The sequence below is a fragment of the Montipora capricornis genome, chromosome 7 (genome assembly GCF_036669925.1).
Source record: "Montipora capricornis isolate CH-2021 chromosome 7, ASM3666992v2, whole genome shotgun sequence".
Taxonomy (NCBI): Eukaryota; Metazoa; Cnidaria; class Anthozoa; order Scleractinia; family Acroporidae; genus Montipora; species Montipora capricornis.
Window position 1 is genome coordinate 30,377,302 of NC_090889.1, and position 6,506 is coordinate 30,383,807.

Below are 6,506 nucleotides of genomic sequence, written 5' to 3' on the forward strand. Positions count from 1 at the left end.
CCAACCATGAACGAATGCCGTAGCTAGAGTATCATATGTCTGATGGGGGACTGAAATAGTTTTGCATGTAGGACATGGTGATTTTCTGTTAGTTTCTCCGCATTTGCCTGAGTCACTCACATGTACAAGCTTATTTCTCAGCTTAATTGTTAAAATGAGGATATGAGATATCGGCTATCCGGGGGTAAATCACGCTATTCTGGTACTCTGACACGTAATTTGTAACACGCATCGATATCAGTATAAACAGAAAAAAGATGTAACAGAAACTGTAACAACTTTAATAATCTCGTTACAAATTAAAGACTGGAAACTAAACATTGATGCCCAGATTTTCGTTCACTTCTATTTTTGCAGCTTTTGGCTTTCAAATTATGGTGTTTTGTAACTTATTTCAACCCAAACATGATTTTAATTCTATTCGCAGATATTCCATTAATATTCCCCGTAAATTTTATGGGACGTCAGCTGCGTGGTCAGTGAAGGGGTCAATGGCAGTGATCAGCATTTTTTGAAACCCGGTTTTTATTCGTGCATTCATTTTGTTTTAGCCTGTTCCAGGCTCTCAGATAGTCAAGAAAACAAAAAAAACTGTGTGTGAAAAGCAAGTGGGGGCTTGGGTCGAGGCGAGGCGGGAGAGCCTGTAAGCATCTCTTTAAATTCTTCATTCCGCCCACTTAGCAAATAACCTTGAGAAATAAGCTTGTATATGTGAGTGAGGCAAAAGCAGAGAAACTAACGGAAAATGTCCTACATGTAAAACTATTTGACAGTCCCCTATCAGACATATCATACTCTAGCTACGGCATTTGTTCCTTGTTGGGCATGACTTACAGCTAAATTGTGAATGCACGTTCAAATAAGCTCCTCAATGATACGTGCTGGGCTTGTTTTGAGATTAGAAATGGATAACAAATAGGTGCTGACCAAATTACCCCGGGGTATCACATTTTTAATAGTGGTTACAACCAAAGGGTTAACATACTGAGTTTCTCGTCATTGAAGACCCTATCTTATTGCATGTATATTAGGTTTTCCGTGCCAATAAGTAAACATCGGCAAATATCACTGTTTTTTTTTTTCTGTCACACAACACTCAAAGTGACAAGAAAGAATGTATCATGGCGTCATCAAGTTAAACCTTGTAGGGAGTCAACATCCAGTGCTCAAATCTCTGACTAGCAGTAAGTTTTCCTGGTTTTCTTTCCCATAATTACCACTATTAACAAAGGGTCTTTAGTTAGTTTTCATACTACGAAAGCTAAAACCCGGGGGTATAATGTCTTAGGTACTTTTGAGTTTTCAAAAAAAAAAAAATATTATGAGGAAGGTAGTGATTTTGTAAAACATTTTCAACTTTTAATTGATCTGAGATACAAATGTTGGTTTTGCCCATGCACAGATTTCCAGTTTCAACTTCAACCCCAGAGTAAATGCGTGCGACACTCTTCTAACAGGAGAGGCTTTCTGCGTGAGTGGGAGGAAAACATAATTATTTTAAGCTTCAACTCTGTACTCGTTTCTGCCCCCTGGCACTTGACACCTTTTACAGCTTGAAACTGTTTTTTATGATTGTTTCTGATTTTCTTTTTGTTTAGTTTTCTGTTCTTTTTTTTTTTTTTACTCCAACTGTCACTGACCCAGAATTAGGTATGACTGTTCAGTGGTAAGCAGAGAAAAAAAGGGGGACAGGCTTATATTTATAAAGGTTCCTGGTTGTCAAACAGATTTTAAGTCAAGGAGGAATTTACATTGTAAAAGTGCATGGGCTGTACTTATACGCTTCGAGACTGTATGTTCTACGGGCAAATTGAAGCAAAATAATAGGCCAGAAAAAGGAATGTACAGTAATGCACAGTTGATTGCACAGGCATGAATTCATGGTCCGACTGTCTCAGACTAGCACTTTTTGACAAATCTGGTATTAAGCAACCAAGCCCTCTAAGCCCACGGACTCCTAGGAGTGAGTTCAGAATAATTAATTAGTTGGTTTTACTTGGTGTAATGCCTGAAGATTTTACTCGTCCATGTGGGGTTTTAATAATGTTATGCATTTATTTCTGAAGGAATGACTTACATCCCTGCGGGGTGCAGGGATGGCGCAGTGGCGAGAGCACTCACCTGCAACCATTGTAGCCCGGGTTCGATTCCCAGATCCGGCATCATAATGTGGGTTGAGTTTGTTGGTTCTCTACTCTGCACCGAGGAATTTTCTCCGGGTACTTCGGTTTCCCCTCTCCTCAAAAACCAACATTTGACTGGATTTCTGTTAATTGTTAATTTCAGTTTATGTCCCCAATTAGTACTCCAGTGCTAGAATGACTAGACACTTAAATAAAGTTCCTTTCCTTTCCTTTTTTCACTTTTCTTTTAGGTTGCCAACATTATTTTAACAGTAGTGCACTTTTGGGTGAATCTGTTGACTTGACTAGAGAAAAACCAAATAATGACCGGACATTTAAATTTCATAAGGATGAAACCTGCAACCTGACTGGAAGTTACTTCCATGATTACGACGGCTTTCAGAGCTTCTGGCGACATGTTGCTGAGCCTGGGCTCTTTACACTTGAGATGCAGGGCAGTCGTTACTCAGTAGAGGTGACTCTATATAATTTTCTGGATTTGTGATAACTACTGGTATACATTAATAAATAATTTTTGCATTTTTTTAGAATAAGCTAGCATTAACACAGTCTGTTTGTGCAGACATTCCAACCCCTTTTGAAGGAAAAAAGGGAGTATTTTTTAGCGCCAAGGACGCAAGCCTTTAGGGGGGTCTGGGATATTCCCCCTTGGAAATTTTGCAAATTTAGTTTCTCTCAAGTGGCATTTCATACATTTTGACATCGATTTTTGTGGTATTCTGTAAGGTCTTTATTCTTATCACTGCCAGTGATAAGAGTCCGAGTCCAGGCCATACTTGTCCATTTTGGAGCTGCTAAATGGAGTAAGACTGCTGGCCTTTAATATGAGTCTGCTTAACACGGGGTGTTCAATGGAGAGACTGGGTGCAAGAACATAAGATAAGAAAGTGTAATACATGAATGTAACGTTTTACAGTTCAGATCATAAAAAATGCTTAAGATAAGCAAAATTGGGAGAATCTGATAAAAATGGGGAGAGCGGGAGGCAACACATCAAATCAGGAGGGTTGGAATGTCTGTTTATATTGGCTACTAGTTCGAACCCTAACCCTAACCCAAACCTCAAGAGAAAGCTAACCATTTTAAAATCAAGCACTAGACTAGACTTATTTTAATATATAATGTACTACCGTACTTATTCAGCTATAAGCCGAGCGATTTTTACACAAATCCTCACTCAATTTGGGCAAATTTGAAGCCGTAGAAGGGGTCTCGGCTTATAGCCGAGTACTTTTGATAAAAAGAATTTTCTCAGCAAATTAAAACAGTAAGAAATGAACGTGTATTCACTTACAAGCCGAACTAAATTAGTTCTAAAATGAAGAGAAGTTGTTGTTTCGATGTTGTTGGTGTAATATGGACTTTTATTACTTGGTGGCTCGTAAAGCTAAAAGGAGCCGTTTGTGTTGTTGTGTGATCGATTAGTGTTGGTAAATAATCAGTACAATTGTCAGCCAGTTGATCTTTAGTGGTTAAGTAGATAAAAGCATTTCCTCAAAGTGGGTGCTCTGGGTTTAAATCCTGTCCAGGAATGCAACTTGTCCTGGGACAGAGTAATCTAAATTGTCGATAACAGCCAGAAAATATTAGGAATTGTCGATAATCATCATTTCAGGTGAAGAGGACATTTTGAACAGAAAGGGATGTCAGTTGATGAAGGGAGAGCTCGCAGAATAGTTTGGATTCTACTCTAATATGACCTAATATGGATATTTTGCTGTGCACGCCATTGTCAACTGATATTCCTGTTCTGTTTCTAAATCAGGCTATCGTGCACTAATGTATTTCCCATAGGTACCAGAGACTAAATGCTATGCTTGGCATTCACACTTTTAGCCATGATTTATACCACCCTTATGACCTGTGACATTCACTTGACACCAATCAGCCGTCTACGTTGTTTGCTTGGGGGAGTTTTCGCTTTTACTTTCAATTGGTGTTGTTTACATTTTTTGCGACCTCTTAACACCAGTGGTCATTTTAGGTGATTTTGCATTGGTTTAGAGAATACATTTCCTGTTTTTTCTCATAGAAGGAGTTTTTTTACTGGTTTTGTGTATGCGGCTTAATCACCGGGCTACTTTGTCTAATAAGAGTCCTTTTGGCGAATTTGTTCTTGCGTAGACCTCTGTCAATATTGTATGTACAACAAATGAAAGATTTATATCTCCTAGGGTGATGAATTGTCAGGATTCTGTTAAATGACTATTCCGATTGAAAAAAGGCATTACGATGCATATGGCATCTATGAAAGGCAATTGCTTCTGGGACTTTCGGCTAAGATCAAGGGTCATTGTCAGAGCATTGAACCTGTGTACCTTTTTCAGGATCTTATGAGGCTAGCATTACATGGTTAAGCTGGTTACCAGCTCATGACCATAATTATTAATTTTATCTTGTTGTTTTAATTTTGGCCTATTCTATCTCAATGCTCCGGGAAACTTTGGGGATTGTGCGATAGTCAAGAATTTTTGCAGCGACATTTGGAAAAACCTTGGTCACAAGAATTTATTGAACCTTTTTATCGGGCGGGTGTTTTTCCTTGTCCTGCACTTTTGTGCTTTCACAACTATTACTCAACAAAATAATTATTTGCTGTTTTAGTCTTCAACCCACTATGAAACCGTTTGTTTACATGAAAAACATCGGAATCAAGACTCACAAATTTATCGAACCTTTGGAGTAACTGCAGAATACCCCACCACTTGAAGCTGTACCTCTTAAAATTATTGCTATGTGGCAATGCAGCTACATGGCTACGGAGCTATTTGGCTACGTGGCTACGTGTATGGAGCTACATGTACAGTACATGGCTATGTGGCTACATGGCTACAGAGCTACTTACGTTACGTGGCTTCATGGCTACGGGGCTACGAGGCTATTCGGCTTCTTGTAAGGCAACAAGACAATTACAAACGCAAAAAAAAAATGCTGCAGTTAAGCCGAGCCTTTCATTACCAGCGTTTCGCATTGAGCTGCATGTTTGTGCCTGAAAGACTCTCATTTGGAACTTCAGGCAACCAGACTGGACTGTCTAGGACAAGAATATTGCTTTAAACACCATTAATTTTAATTGGTGAGTTTTTGCCTTCAATGCACGATGTGCTAAATTTATCTCCTTAGAACCGTGGATTGGACTTATCATCCATTGGATTTTGCACTACGCTTATCGTACATGACTTCTATATTAGGATTGACGTTGTTTATTATTTATTTTGTAAACCCTATTAAAGTTAGACTACAAAAGCTATTGCAACAACCTTTAAGAAAAGTTAATAAGTGGTTGATATATAAAAATACTTTTCTTTTCCTGACATCCTTCTGCCTTGCTTCCAAAGTAATTGTCAAATGCACTTTACTAATCCGAGATTACTTCTACTAATTATATAATTTATACTGTCCAGAGTTCTCATTGGAATTTTGAACAACCATTGCTAGACTAAGTACTGTATTTTAGTCACTAACACTGCAAAAATGATTGATTGACAAACTGATCTACTGAATCAATAGAGGCATTTTTGCACAGCGTTAACACTTACAAGGCTACATGTAAGTGAGAACAGCATTACGGGACACGGTTTCAACTGAGAACCCCACTCTTGAGTAGAATTCATTGTAAGTTATATTTAATGCATTAAGTTATTTTCCTTTGTTTCGACCTAAATCTGGGCATATACATGTATTTTGCGTGGAAAGTGATTTTGTTGTTTACAAAATGTAAAATTTGAAGTCTTGCGGCCTCAGTATTGATTTTACATGCTAGAATGGATTACGAACACAATTGTCAAAAAAAATTGTTATCAAAACCATTTGAAACCATTTTGAAACCCTTTCCGAACCCTTCTAAGACTTGAAACACACTGAAAACCCTTTAGAAGCCCTTTTGAAACCCTCTTGAAACCCTTCCAAAACCTTTTTGAGAAACATGAAACCATTTAGATACCTCTTCTGAAACCCAGGGCGTGGAGGGTCACATTTCTCTCTTTAATACTTTAAAAAATATTTTCTAAAAAAATGAATGATTTTTTTTTCAACAGTGGCAACCAGACATTAACGGAAGCCTTTCTGGCAGGATCATACGTTTGACTATCACATGCAGTGCTTCTACTCCTTTGACTCGCTGCTTTCTTTTCAAAGCATTAGGATCAGTTACCTGTGAGTACATACAGTAACAATAATTTATTGAGCTGTTTTTTTACTGGAAAACAGCTTCAAGTAACCTGACTATATATGGCTGATTTTTTGGTCTGTAATTTCAAAGTCTTTGTTTTTAAAACTAACTCAGGGGCCGTACATGAAGAGGGAGGGGCTGTAGTCCCTCCACTCCCTCACTTTCTACGATGTCTTTTTCACCTCCTCCCC

At 38.2% G+C, this 6,506-nt stretch overlaps 1 long non-coding RNA gene across 1 annotated transcript in view; it reads left to right on the forward strand.

Moving 5' to 3' along the window:
* The window catches only part of LOC138056873 (uncharacterized), a 9,017-nt gene extending 2,718 nt beyond the window's left edge, over window positions 1-6,299 (forward strand). Inside the window, exons 2-3 of the long non-coding RNA XR_011133542.1 lie at window positions 2,375-2,598; window positions 6,182-6,299. This is a non-coding gene — a long non-coding RNA (uncharacterized lncRNA). The remainder of the gene's footprint in view (window positions 1-2,374; window positions 2,599-6,181) is intronic.
* Window positions 6,300-6,506: the final 207 nt, after the last annotated feature.